Source organism: Lynx canadensis, chromosome B2 (assembly GCF_007474595.2).
Source record: "Lynx canadensis isolate LIC74 chromosome B2, mLynCan4.pri.v2, whole genome shotgun sequence".
Taxonomy (NCBI): Eukaryota; Metazoa; Chordata; class Mammalia; order Carnivora; family Felidae; genus Lynx; species Lynx canadensis.
Window position 1 is genome coordinate 10,166,304 of NC_044307.1, and position 15,849 is coordinate 10,182,152.

Sequence of the window (15,849 nt, forward strand, 5' to 3'; positions counted from 1 at the left end):
AAGTTACATTTTTAAAAAGGGAACGTGGACTATTTTAAATATAGGATGTCTTAAATACACATATATAACTATACATATGTTTAATATGCCGAGAAATGATTAGGAGAAAATATAACAATATGTTAATACCGATGATCCTTAGAATATTAGGTGATTTTTATTTTATTCTTTATATTCTTGGCCCTTTTCCAAACTGTCTACAGATAAGCATACTTTATTTTTATAAGAGAAATATGTAACTAAAATATTTGTATGTAAGAGAATCAAGGCTAAGCATTTTGTTCTTTTTTTTTGTATTTTCATGGTTTTCCTTTATTATTCAGTGAATTTTACTGAAAACATGTTCTTTTGATTTCTAATAATGGAGCCAAATGCTTATTTTGCTGTAGAAGTATTCTATGGTTTCTTTTATTTCCTGTGTCTTATTGTTGTTCAAAGAACTAATATACAGTGGAGTATGGTACTCTTTTTGTTTTATGCAACTATTTACAAAAGAATTGGGCCCTAGGTGCTTCTGTAAAAAATACAGAGCCAAGCAGCAGATCAAATTTGATTTTTATATTAAAAAAGGGGTGGATGAAATACCATTATCCTCAATTTTAACTGTCATTCATGAACTTTTAGAAAGAAAGGAAGGAAGGAAGGAAGGAAGGAAGGAAGGAAGGAAGGAAGGAAGGAAGAAGGAGGAAGGAGGGAAGGAAGGAAGAGGAAACAGAAAGAGAAAGTTGTTTTCTTTCTGTTTTCCTTTGCTGGGACAGAAGAAAAGTGTTTTGGAAAATGAGAAAGTTACATAAAACATAGAAGTCATATGATACAAGATGGCCTGATTGTAAACTCCAGATGAAGCTTTGGCTTCCTATGTGGTGTTGGCGAACTTACCTTAGGCTGCTTCTCAGACTCTTCATCTATTAGATGAAGGGCTATAGTGTTAAGTGCCTGAGGACAAGCATTTCTGATTGGTGTGCAAGTGCCTGACATTAAGCTTTTGACTGCTGAGCCATCCACCTCAAGGACATCCGTCTCAGATAAACACATTGTCAGCCAGGCACCTAGATAAGAGCCAGGCAGCCTACCCAGGAAGTTCCCCTTTTAGAAAGCCCCAGGTAATCTAGGTAAGTTACCCGTGCCTTAGTTCCCACTCTTAGGTTTTACATTCACCAATCAAGAGTAAACCTGTAAAATCCTAGGCATCTCACCCTCAATCCTAATACAGACAGAACCCCAAGTCCACACACACTCTCTCTCTCCCCATTACTTCCCTGAGTGGCCCACGTGTGCTGTGTAGTCTCGGGGAATTGTGAGTGACAAACACTGCTTGTTCAAAGTTCTTGATTGGGGGAGGGGGGCACTCACCATGCTCCCACAGGTAGTATGACCCAAATGAGTGTCCCCAGGCATTCCTAGTCAGGGTATCTACTGTGGCTAGGCTGAGACAAACACAAAACAAAAGCATCTGCCTTTTCTCTGAGGTTCTTATAGAAATTCAAGACGATAGCGACCATTCCTGGACCAAAGTTTGTAAAATTAAGTGCTTGTCATTCTGGGGCTAATTTTGGGACAAAGTATATGTCGTGGCTTGGGACATCCAAGGTGGAATTTCACATGAGGTTTAGTCAACTATTCGGAAAGCATGGGGCAAAGTATGAGATAGGTCCTGATAGCAGTCCGTCCACTGGTCCTGAGCACTTATATGGAGACCGCCCTGCATACTTCATTTGGTCTATTTGCTTCATCCTGCCCATGGTCTTAGACTTTCTCCAAATATCCTGAGCCTATTTCTTTTTCCTATTCTGTCCTCAGGTCCTGCCAACCCTTGATCTTTTTTTTTTTAAGGTCCTAATAAAAAGAGTTCCTTCATGCCTTTTTTCTTGCAAAAGAAAGGAGATTGATGGCCCTTGTAGAAAAACCTAACAGCTTTAAACATAGAGTCAGTCTTTTGTCCAGCTTGGCAAGAAGGTGGGGCAAATCCCCGATATTTGCTCCCCTCAAAAGACCAACAAAAAGGTTTTTTTTTGTTTTGTTTTTTTGTTTTTTGGGTTTTTTTGCTATAGCTATGGAAAATAAAATACAAGTTAAAGCCTCAAGGCACACCATAAGACAAGCCTTTGGCAGTATGCCCTGCTTAATTTATATTTCGACAGAGCCTATTTTCCATATTAAATGAACATAGGGAAATCAGAAGAAGGAAAAAGAGAGGAAAAAATGGATGAGGTAGTAAAAAGAATCCAAAAGGAAAAAATTTAGATCTCAGCTTAATAGTGTATCTCTGAAGTTTTGTTCTGCCAGGGCTTAATTTATCTGTGTGCTAATCAGAGTAAACACTTGCTACTCTAACCTTGACATTTCAGTGACTCATCAGAGCAAAAGCAAATTTGCCCACACATCACAGTCCAGTGCATACCAGCCTTTGGGAAACGTGGGGCCCTCTGCTCCACACAGTCGTTCAGGAACCCAGCCCGGATTCTTCAATTATATTATTTCCCCTTGACAAAAGGAAAGAAAATCAAACACAAATGGAAGCATACCAGGAAGTTTCTAAGAACCAGTCTGAAGGGGGAGGATACCACTTTCTTCCACATTCTGTTGGCCAGAACTCAGACACATGACCTCGTCGATCTGCAATGGAAGCTATAAATATAGTTTAGTTGTGCAAATAGGAATAAAAGGAAACAGGGTCTAGAGGAAAACAGCTTTGTCTGTGTCACTGTGGGACCAGAGCTAGGACTGGTTTCTCCCCCCAGCAGCACCCCTGGCTGAATAAAGTAGTGTTCAGCCAACCTGTGGGGGGTCTCTAGGTTAGTTTTCCTATATTCAGACTGCCATGTGGAAAAAGTAATTTTGACCCTCTTTTGCATTTTGTACAAACACAAAATATACTATTAGTTAATTTTTTGAATGTAGGTGAAGCGGTTTTATGAATTAGTCCATATCTTATAAAGTTGATGTTATGAGAACACTTGATAGGGTGTTTATATTTGCACCGGCTTAGATATTTAAGAGATTTGCATAGAAAATTGTTATTTGGCATGTACCTGGAATAGAATTCTTTCACTAGATGATTTAGTAACTTTGAACACTATCAAAAAGCAAACAAAAAACCTAAAAGACACCTGGTGTGTTATTTTCTTCCAAAAGTATTCCTTTAAGTAGAAATAGAAAGGGCTACTGCCTGGTTAAAATGGCAATTAAAAAATCCTTTCAGCAGAATACATTTCCTTCTATTCACTCGAAAATACAGAATAGCGAATATTCAATCATGAATTGTGACAACAGTTGGGTTTGTTGCACTGTTCCCAGTACTCTAGGGTGTCACTATTACAGGGCAGTAAAAGAACCTTAAACATGTTATTAATGGTATGATGAATGTTATACGCATAGAGGTGGATAGGTCGGGGTTTAATCTGAAATGCAAAACCAGTTCAAATATTTACTCTCAGGGAATTGGTCATACAGGTGATGGAGGAGCTTGAAAAACCAAACAAGAGACAGTGAGGTAACCCAAGAGATTTCAACAGCAGGAAGCCACTCTCACTCATAGGCTGGAGAGACAGAGAAAATGGTGGTCCCTGAGCCCAGGGACCAGGCCACTGGGTAGAAGCTGGAGTCATGGCAGATATCTCCCGCAGGAGCTGGTGACATGCTTCAAGCCAATGCCCATGGACATGCCTGAGGCAAAGAAGAAGGGGGGCGGGGAGAAATACATGGCTTTTCCCTCTCCTCACCTCCCACAGGGTCCTGCCTGGGTCTACTACAGGCCACACATAGCCAAAGGGGCATAGGGGATAGGGGAGAAAAGAGGAATATATCTCAGGATGAGCAGGCCTAGTATCAGCAAACAGAATGAACGTACCAAGACGAGTATCATGTACGGTTTATATCTGCATTGACTTACCTTGCACAATGCAAAATGGTGGCCTCTCTCCATGTAACTGCTTAAAGAACACTTACCATTTCCAAAGGACTACAAAGTCCTTCCGGTCGTGTCTTTGAGTAAAAGTTACGTTCAGTTTAAAAAATTGCTGTCTAAGATCCCCAAACATGACCGGTGGGTTTGAGATGTTTAGCTTTGCATCCTCGCTGGAGAAAAACAAAATAAAACAAACCCAAGCTGAACTAGTTGGATGAATGCGTTTAGATGTAGCAGGTAGGTGGTCTTCTCCGGTTATATCTGAGAGAGGAATGTAGGAAAGAGATTGCGCTCCTCGAGAATCAGAGTAGCAAACACTTTCAACTAAATGTCAAACTAACAGAACACGTTGATAAACCCTGGGAATACATTCTCCTGTCAATAAGTAAGAATCATACAAATAAATCTCCACACGTCCTGCACATCTCTGAAAATCCATAACCTTTCCTTGGAGTTGATTCATAGCAATGAAAGCAACCTAAAAAAAAAAATAATAATGATAATAAGTCTCAGCCAGGCAGCTCTTTGAAAGGTGATAGAAATGAGACCAAAGTAGCAAACAGGAAAGAGTTGGATGCAGAAAGAATCTCAGGGCACTAATGAAAATGACACATTTTCAACCCAGGAGCACTAAATCTGATTAAAAAAATGTCTCGAAACATGTAAAATGCTTTAATCATTGAAAAAAATAATTAGGGTTCTCAGCAACTTTAGCCAAATGGATGCCACAGGAATTCTCTAAGGATGTTGTCTACTGTGTACTTTGTGAAACGCTGTTTTACAGAAAGAAGTAGGATCTAATAGAAAGAGACTGAGTTCTTTGGCTAAAATCACAGAAAATTAAAATTCTGATTTAGGCATCTGTTAACTGTATGGACTTGGAACAAGGCATTTCACCACTTCAACCTTCAGTTTTCTCGTCATTAAAAAGGGGATGTTACCTCTCCTATGGCTTGTAATAAGAATTGGCAATATTACTTACAATGAACATGACAAGAAGTAAATGTGTGTTCCGTGATTCTTGGTTGTAATTATTATCTTAGACTTATCATTGGAGCATTTGCATATCTCACATCACATTTCAAAAGCTATCTTCATTTTAGTGTGACAGCTCCTGGGCGCCTGGATGGTTCCGTCAGTTGAACATCTGACTCTTGGTTTCAGCTCAGGTCATGATCTCACGGTTTGTGAGTTCAAGCCCCACGTTCTCTGCTTGGGATTCATTCTCTCTCTCTCTCTCTCTCTCTCTCTCTCTCTCTCTTTCTCTCTCCTTCTCTCTCTGCCTGTCTCTGTTCTCTCTGTCCTCATAAAGATAAATAAATAAACTTGAAAAAAATTAGTATTACAATTCCTTTCTTCTCATCAAGACAAAAACAAAAACAAAAGACATTTTGCCTTCTTGGAGATCGCTTAAAAAATGAAAACACCTTTAAAAAAAATGCAAAGTTCCTGGCAGGAGTTACTCCTTTAAATAATATCTGTGAACGCCTGGTTATTTTTAACACCTCTGCAAAGATGGATTGACAGCCACCTAAGAGCAGATTTGGGAAGGGTAGTTAAATGGAAGAAGGACTTAGAGAAAACTTTATTTCACACATTAATTGAAGTGCTTGTCAAAAGTACCGGCAAGTGAGGGCCATGCCCAGCCCGTCAGAATCTGGGAATCTGCATATTTAATAAGCAAGCCAGTGCAGGATCCCACTTTGAGGATAATTACTCTAAAGCCAGTATGAGCAGTTGTCAGGCAGGAGGGATTGAGGGTGGCTAGGGGTCATCCTACACAGACTGCGGCTCTCTACGCAATACCACTGGTGCAAGCTTTGCTCAGCTTTTTTCTGCCTAATTTCATGGCTAAGTAAACAAGAATAGGCTGAGAGTTACCGGAAGGTTCGAAGGGCTTGATGCTGTGGAGGTGAGTTCAGGGATTTCCTTCTTTGGGCGGGGGAGGGGGGCTCTCTCTATAATTGCCTTTTTATAGTTGCATTCTGACAAGATAAAAAAGACAGTCACTCTCTGCACAGTATATTGAATTTATCAGTATTCATCAGTGCAAGCAGCACTGGGCGTTTGGGGCAGAGTTGGGGCTCGGCCAGCAGTTATACCCCCAACACACCTGAGAGCAGTTACTTGTGCTTCTGGCTTGCTGGTTGACCCTGACCTTTCTTTCTTTGCTTTTTCTATATCTGACTTCTTTTCTACATTTTGGACTCTCCACACTTACCACCCCATCTTCTTATCTGTCAATGACTTGAGCTGGCGTGTGGCAGTAATGGGCACGTTCCCCTCCAACACATGAAATGAATAAAAGACACGAAATTAAATGAAAAACATTTCATGAAAAACATGTTTAACACCAGATTTTATAGCAATTGCTAACAGTACTTGCAATTAATAATAAAAATCACAATCCTTTCCTTTATTCCTACTCCTGCCACTACTAGGGCTGTAAAAAGTAATTTAAAAATGATGCTAGAAAAATGAAAAACAATTTTGGGGGGCACCTGGTTGACTCGGTTGGTTATGCATCTGACCCTTGGTTTGGGCACCAGTCATGATCTCACAGTTTGTGGGTTCAGGCCCTACATCAGGCTCTGCACTAACAGTGTGGAGCCTGCTTGAGATTCTCTCTCTGTCTGTCTCTCTCTGCCCCTCTTTCTCTCTGTCTCTCTGTCTCCAAACAAAAATAATAAACTTAAAAACTGAAAAACAATTGTTTAAATGTAAAAGAGTATTGTTCTTCTTCTTATCTTGTTATTCCCATTACAAACTTGAAAAATACAGAAGTTCAATGTTGGAACAGCATTCTTCAGGGCCGAGATAATGAACTGTAAGTAAACTCATGCCAGAGTTTAAAGCAGGATACATTAGCACTTTGCTCCTTCTCCTCCAATATCTGTCTTTTTGTGACAGGAGACAAACTCAATTGCCGAATCATGGCATGAATATGCACATTTCCTTTGCTGAAGTTCATGAAATGTGTTCCTCCCGCTCTTTCAATTTCTGCCCTGGAGTGAATTCTGCCATCGAATACCTTGTTGTTGGATGCCATTGACAATTGAGAGAAGTTCCATATATAAGCCTTAGTTACTCTGATTGCTTCAGATCTAGGCGATTTATGGAACTGAAAGTAGAAACTTCACAATCAGAAACGGGCCTAAGTTCTTATTTAATCTGATTTCACGTTAAGTCTGCTTTTGTTTTTGGTTCACAAGTGCCGTGAAGTATGAAACCTGAGCTGGATATCAATTCCAGTTGATGCAGGTTAGTAAGTTTTTATATCGTGATCAGTTTCACACCCAATTTGTTTGCCTTGCCCCAAATCTGGAGAAATGATCAATTTACTGACTCTGATTCTTATAAAACAAGAAGCAAACATAGCAAATCTACCACGAAACATGACTTATTATATTAAGTATTAAATGTAAGGATTAAAATCCTTAAAGTCAAATATGACTACTAAATTTTCACCCTTCATCAGAACCATAAAGCTTTCACTGTGGCTTAACTTATAATTATAAAACTACCATTTATTGAGTGTCAGATGCTAAGATATATATTCTTCCCCAAACCCTATGAGGTGGTTTTATTAATATCCCCATTTACTAGATCAGACATTAGTGGGGTTCTCCTTCAGGCTGGGGTTAAGATGACTATGGCACTTCTGGACCTCACATTTCTTGAAGTAGTTACGTTTTTTAATCAATAAATCTTTTTCTCCAATGACCTCTTAAAGTCCCTCCTGCCATCTCACTGGTCCACCTCAGTCATGCCCGTTCAGTCATACGCCATTCCTAAAAACTTCCCAGTGTGCTGAGGCATGATGAGTGCTGATTGGCTCTGGTCTATGTTACTGAACAATTTCCTGATAAAGGAATTGAAACGATTCTTAGAAATAAGGAAGCCCTTTTGGCTGGGAATGATCTGATACCCCTTCATGTGGTAGTGATGGTGAGATGCTACCTACTTAGAAAGAAAGTGGGCTTTGAGTGGATAGACGATGATACCCATTCCATCTGTTTCTAGACTTCTCGGACCATGTTCTACCTTCCAGCCTCATCTTCTGCGAGCTTTGCTGCCTTTAGTTAAATTATACTGTCGCTGTTCCCGAACACATAAGCCACCTCTGCCTTTGCTACTCTGGAGAGCCACAAAACATGAACCTTTAAGTAAGAGACAGCTGGTGTCAGATTCTGGCTCTCCTTCATACAGAATGAGAAACTTACCCACTCCTTTCCCTCTTTCTCTCCCTGGGAGAAAACAATGGGAAAAATATTGATCTCATAGATATATACTAAGTATCAAATTGAGTATCACGATGCCCATGGTAAGAAATAATAAATGATTCTTGTTCCTTTGAAATGTTCTTGAAATACCTCCTCGCTCACACTGCAGAAACCTCATCTGGCTCTTAATCCTCTTCGCTTTCTCCTCTTAGCCAAGAGTTGAAACACAAGCATCGCATGGGAAGAAAGGAATACAGCACCAAAAAGTTTTCCCTAAAAGTTTGATTTTAGACATTGGCAAAATGGTCTTCTGAAGTATGTCCCGAATACTGGCAATGGGCTGTAGACACGGGAAGACACTGGCTTCTTATTTCATCTAATGGTGCTCATAAAAGTGTCTCATGGCACCATGAGCCCGACTATCCCTCCCTGGCCACTTCCCATCTGGCCGATTCCTGTATTTCTCTGCACAATCATCACTTCCTCAGGGAAGATGTTTGTGATCTTCCAGTCCTCCCGAGTAGATTGGTTCAAAACACACACCATCTTTCCCCTTTTGCAAACCTCACCACATTGATTTTAGGTAGCTCTAAATTTCACTGCCGTAGCCCCCATGCCTATAGGGTACTTGGCACATACACAAGGCACTCAAAAATAGCTCTTACCTAAATAAATGAACAATTACAACACGACTGAAAGGCGACAATTCTCAGAATCCAGAAAATCAGACTTGTTTATTTGCTCTTATATGTCTGGGCATCGGGTAAGAAAAATGAGCAGAAATAACATATTTCTAAGTTGGCATATAGATCTCTTTATTGCCTTGTGAGAGTTTTCAAGATCCAGAATGTTCTATGAAAAGTAAAAAGAAAACTACATTGGGAAAGTGTTGCTTCTAGTTGACAGACACATTCTTTTTCTTTTTTTCTTTTTTTAAAGTTTATTAATTTGGGGGGAGCCTGGGTGGCTCGGTCGGTGAAGTGTCCAACTTCGCCTCAGGTCACGATCTCACGGTTGGTGAGTTCAAGCCCCGTGTCAGGCTCTGTGCTGACAGCTCAGAGCCTGGAGCCTGCTTCAAATTCTGTGTCTCCCTCTCTCTCTGGCCCTCTCTATCTCCCTGTGTCTCAAAAATAAATCAACATAAAAAAATAATAAATAAATAAAGTTTATTTATTTTTGGGAAAGAGAGGGAACATGCAAGCGAGTGGAGGAGGAATAGAGAGAGAGGGAGAGAGAGAATCCCAAGTAGGCTCCATGCTGTCAGCACAGAGCCCCACAAGGAGCTTGATCTCACAAACCATGAGATCATGACCGGAGCTGAAATCAAGAGTTGGACACTTAACCAACTGAGCCACACAGGTGTCCCAACAGACACATTTTTATATAAGCTCCATATCATTGTTATTGGATCAAACCATATTTCACAAATGCAAAACAAAAGACAAAATTGGAGCAAAAGATAACAGAGTATAAAAGTTGAGGTACATGTGCCAAAAAGTTGTTTAAATTTCAACAAAGCATGAAAGGCAAAATTCCTTCAAATGTCTTTAAAAATTTCACAAAACATTAAAATGAAAATAACTTAAATCCAAATAAGTGCCTGATTTTATTAATATGCCAATCACATTTGGCAATTATTTTTATTTGTGTTTTGAAAAATGCCACATACACGTCCTGCTGTAAGACTTGTGGATTTATTTTCACTGGTTCCTGAATTATAGCACTCATTTTGAACACTTCAAATGACCAAAGATCTCAGAAGCAGCTCATTACATAACTGATCAAACCAAGTATAACACTGTGTACTGTTCCATGAAGTTAGGCGTTTTCTATTCTCCTTGAAAGATGAGTAGATGTGAGCACTATAAGGTGACTCTCCTCAAGGGATCTATAACACGTAATTAGTATAAACATTGTATTTTGAACACTTGAAGCCTGGGTGAAATGTATTCAGAGAACATTTATGGCGAAGCTTTATGGTATGGAATCCAAGTTTTGAATTCATATTTTCCTGGGTTTAAATTCTAATTTCCCGTCTGGTTTTCAGTCACCCATTTAATTGCTATTTAATTACTCCGACATGGTTTTTGAAACTATTCAATAAGGACAATAATAATAATAGCTCCATGTTGTTTTTATTTGACTTAGAAATAATGTATGCCATGCACCTGACACATAAATAGGGCACAGAGCAGATAGCAGGTTTAATTTTATTGTGTAGGATGATAAGAAGCCACCTCTTGTCAACAAGACAATAGGCTCCTTCTTAGCATGGAACTTAGTTCATTTCAACATTATAGTTGAAACCACCAATGGTTACAAATGCCCAAGTAAAAGGCAATACATCTGGCAGGTGTAAAATAAAGAAACAGCTCTTGTCTGCTACGAGTTACATTTGTCATAAATCCTGCTGACAGCTTTGGTGAGAAGGCTTCAAAAGGAAAATATTTTCAAAACTTAGAAATGCATTGAAAACTCAAAGGAGAAAAGGACACTACAGCCAGCAAAAATGCCTGCAAGAAAGCTTTGTTTTCACTTGACCTTTCTCCTGCCAATTGTAAAACCACCGGTTTCTTCCACTAACTTGCAAACATGAAGAGAGGAAACAAAACTGATGGATGGGTCCAAAGCCAGATTTCTTTGAGTCTGTGATGACAGAACAGTTTCAAGGATAAGGATTGCTCCTTCAAGTGATCTGATTTCTTGAACTTAATTTCACAGTCTATCAGCTGCCTGAGAAACATTGTTTTCTTCAGCATGGTCAAGTTAAAAGCAAGATTTCACAGATATAAATAAAAAGAAAGAATAATGTCTTCTCTCAAGGGACTATTTATCCCTGGAGACATGAGCCGACTTCTTATACCTTCTTGTACCTCTGGTGTTTTCTGAGACGTTGGTTAAATATGGAGTACTTTTGATATCTTTAGCTTGTCCACAATAGAGGTCTAACAATATCTGAAAGGTGCAAATGAAGGACGTGGCACCAGAGGATAAATGTAACCGTAAGATCAATAATATCAGTGATGGTATTCTTAGGTATATTAGCATGACTTCAACATATGCCTCTTGGATAATTTGAAAAGCAGAACTCTTTGGCTAACAGACACAACAGCAAAGCAATTATACAATTTCTGGAAGATATTAACCTTCTATGGAAGATTTGTGGACTGTGAAATATAAGACCACTAGCGGTGGAGATTTTGATGTATTTATACGTTAATTCATTTTTATGTATTTATGTCTTGCCTTGTTCCCTAAAGGATTTAAGATTTTTAAAAACAACATAATATGATGTTAAAAAACTAAAACTTCGGATATTCAGCATAAGTGCGAGTAAGAAAGCTAAGATAGATTTAAGATTAGTACAAGAGCTTCTAGCCATGCATTTTTGTATATGTGTTGTTTTTGTCTGTGATTCAGAAGGAATTCCCGGTGGGTAACCAGATGACTAAAAATCTAAGGGCCAGCAGAGACTTTAGTTTTTGAAGACCCAGAAGAGAGAAATCAGCCACTAAAAACCTCATCTTGTCCCCCTACCCTGTTATAATGGTTGCTATCCTGGTCTGGTTGTTTTGTTTTGTTTTGTTTTTTGAGGTTACTACATTTGACAGCCTGCGTGTCCCACAGCATGATGACTGGTGGGACTTCTGGAGAGGGAAAAGGTACTCTGTAGATAATGGAAGTTCAACTTCTGTCTCTGTCAGACCTTCCGTTGGTCATCACAGATGTGACTGCCAGAAAATCCTCAAAAGCTTCTGGAGGCAAAGAAGGGGTCTCCTGGGTAGCTCAGCTGGTTGAGCATCTGACTCTGGCTCAGGTCATGATCTCACGTCATGGGTTCCAGCACCATATCGGGTGCTGGCAGACAGCTCAGAGCCTGGAGCCTATTTTGGATTCTGTGTCTCCCTGTCCGCTCCCCACCCCTACTCACACTCTGTCTCTCTGTCTTTCAAACAGTTTTTTTAATTAAAAAATGTTTAAAAAAATTAAAAAAGCTTCTTGAGGCAAAGTCAGACCAGAAGAAATAACCTCAGAAATAACGTAAATAACTTCTCTTGTAGATATGGCCATTTGAATCTATAGGGAGATTCAAAGTCACGGCTGTCTGTAACTTTTCTTTACCTCTCATTCCTGCCCAGGGATCTTCTATGTGAGGAATGACAAATAGGTTTGTTTTTTTTTTTTTTTATATATATTAAGTTACAACTTGGATCAACTGTCTACTGGTAATAGATACCTAAAACTTTATGCTGAGAACAATTCTTCACTTATATCTGGGCCCAATAGGAAAGAGTGATGTGATTAATTGATGATATTAGCCAAGAGAGTAGGAAGAATAGTGACAAAGGTATTTACTATGTCTGGTTTCAAGTGCTTTCTGATCTTTTGATTCTGATTATACTCCAGAGGTGTAGGGAATTAACTGTTTGGTATCTATATTCCTTTTCTAAGTCGCTAGTACGAAAGCTAATCAAGAGTGGAGAATTTTTTCCCCTCTACACAACTTGGGAAGATTGGTGATCCTCCCCCCATCCTGTGATTGCCTCCATGTGTTTTTGTTGTGGTCAAAAATGTAGTAAGATGCAGAAGAATGTGTATTCCATATATTGAAAAAATTCCCTAATTCAAACGGAATTGATTTGGAAGGCAGATGAAGAGCTAAAAAAAAAAAAAAAATATTCCGAAGGCCAATATATCCAGGGCTATGTCTTTTCTTTCATTACTTTGCAGATCCTTCTATCATATGAATTTACCCTTGAGCCAGAAATATGAAGTTCTGACAATCTTCTACTGCCGGCTTGTAAGTGATTTCCAATTTTAGATTCTTCCTATTATGGGCGGTAGGATAATTTCAGGTCCAACATAAGTCATGTTTGTCTTCTAAGATTCTGAAGGTATTACTCAATCCTTTAGGAATATGAAAAGTACTGTGGGTATTGTCATGATTAGAAGGGTAAACACAGATGTGTGTTGCCAGTGAATTTTTGAGCATGCATAGTGTGAGAATATCATCAATGGAATTCCAAGAACTTTAAATGCTGTGGGAAACTGGCTTCCAAAAAGTTCGACAACATCTGACATGCAACTGTCCTCGTACTAATCATTTCATTAAGAATCAAAGTGTTCATGAGGCTAGTTGGTTGTTGGAAAGTATTTGTGGAAGAAAATTGAAACTTTTAGTGATATTGTAATTGTAGATTGAAATTCTTAATTGAAGATAACCATAAGAGAATCCTAACAGTTACTGCTAATCTTCATGTATACATGCAGGATGTATTGTTCCATTACTAGTCTCATCCATGATGCTGTTGCAAAGGATGAAACTTGCTCAGAGAGCTAAGGCATCCCCAAATCTGTAGGTGAATTTCTTTTACTGATATTGGATGTATTTACATTTTAATTATGGGAATAGAAATCTGTTTGGTAGGATGTGAACAGGTGTCTCTGAAGAGATATCACAGTGGGAAATGTTCATGGAATTTCCATACTTGGTTTCAACCCAATAGTACATATTTCATAACATTTCAGCTAAATTAGCACATCCATTTTTGTGTTATATGGGGGTGGGAAAAAACTAACCTTTTCTAGCTCTTGAAAATTAATCAGACGTTTTTAGCTTTCGTTTTTGAAATGAAAAATGTTGCAAATTTGAACTTCCACCTTGGCAGAATTAAAACGCTTATTCAAGCATGAAGAAAATCAATGCCAAATTAGGAAAAAAAGGAAATGAGAAAGACTCAGTTTCAAAGGCTTGAAATGTAAACCTGCGCACACGAATCCCATCTTTTAAATGTAATCCCCGTAATGTAGAGCTGACGATCTCTAGAGTGTCATGGACTATGAATCGGGGACTGTAGTAGAGTGTGGTTGACAAAAGACTCACAGGGAGGGACCCTGCATGATTGCTGTGCTTTTGGGGAATCTCAGAATCATCACTGATACCTCTAAGGTGGGCACCTAGAAGCTTTACTCCGATGTTCAGGTCTCACATTCCTTCCAGTGAAGTTATCAGGGCAAACTTGAAGTCTGGAGCTGAGGTCTAGAGCTGAGGTTGCTAGAAGATTCCAAAACAATTTTTAGTTTTTCTTGGACACACAGCTAGACTAAATTTCCCAGCCTCTGCTGAAGTTAGGTGTGGCCATGTAGATGAGTTCCAGCCAAGGGGATATAGTACTTCTGGGCCTGATCTAGCGAGAAGGAAGCACTTCTTTTCTCTTCCCCTTTCACAACTTGGTGCTAAAAAGTTTGTGTCCTTAGAAGCTATTTGTTGAAGTCGGAGCCACAGAACAGAAGGAGCCTGGGCCAGGAGTTAGTACTTGGAGAAAATCCACTTGACCAGGAATTTAAACGCTAGCTAGGTTTTTATATGAATAAGAAGTGAACTTTTATTGTGTGAATCCATCGAGATCTTCAATTTGTTAGTTTCAGCTGCGACCATCACCTTAAATGGTATAGACAATTATAATCTCCAGAAATCCCTATAAAACTTCTCAAAATAAACATGCAACTTATGTAAAATGATGCACTTGCTAGATAAAGCCAGTTTTCAAACAAGTACTCTTCACCCCCACCTCCCATATGCTTTCACTAAGGGCTACAAAGTGAAGAAAATGTCAGACACAAAGGTATCATGTACATGGATTCCCTTGTGAGCAGGATCTCCAATTCAATTCTAGGTTCTGCCTTTATTTTTCTAAAATAAACAAACAAGGGGCACCTGGGTGGCTCAGTCGGTTAAGCGTCCGACTTCAGCTCAGGTCATGATCTCACAGTTTGTGAGTTCGAGCCCCGCGTCGGGTTCTGTGCTGACAGCTCAGAGCCCGGAGCCTGCCTCGGATTCTGTGTCTCATTCTCTCTCTGCCCCTCCCCCACTCATGCTCTGTCTCTCAAAACTAAATCAATGTAATAAAATTTTTTTTTTAAATAAACAAACAAAACACCTCAACAATGAGCACAGCCTTAGGAAAGTTTAACCAACTTAAGGCCTAAGAAAGTGAAGACATTTTGTCTAAGTACAAAATTTCTGGATATTTTATTTGTTTCCTACTTGCTTCATTTCCTTTTTTGCATGCCATGAAGATGGAAAATGTTCACGTCAGGCTAAAAGTGTGGCTGAAACATGAAATTCATGGAAGTAGGTAGAGCAATAATTTATGCCCTAAATTTACGAGGTAACTCTGTAAGCCCAGACGGGTCAATCAAAAGCCAAAGCCCCTGTCAGTCATCTGGAGTCATCGCATGTTTGGCACTAAGTCCACAAGAGATTTGGAAAAGTCGCTGATTTTTTTTTTTTTAACTTTTGGGAAAACTCTGTTGGTACATAACATTAAACATTAATTGAGATCACTTATTTCACAAACACATTATAATTGTATACAACGTAGTCCCTGCCACTATTTCAACACCTTCATAAATAGCTTGGATAAGATGGTTGTCCAAAGTACACTTTATATTTTTTATTGTCAGAGAGATTCTGCTCAGACATGTATAAACTATCTCTCCAGAGATATGACAATGGAGTAATTTGGCTAAAAGATTTCCTATTAAGGTTTTAGTGTTTCCTAGTATGTTCCAAACAAGTATATGGAGATGTAAGAACTGATATTAATGGGTGGGATTTCCCCCAAAGAGCTGAGTCTTTGAGGTTGATCCTCAAGGATAGGATGTGCATAAATTAGTGAAGGGTCCAGAGCCAGAGTTCTGACCACAGAGAGATGA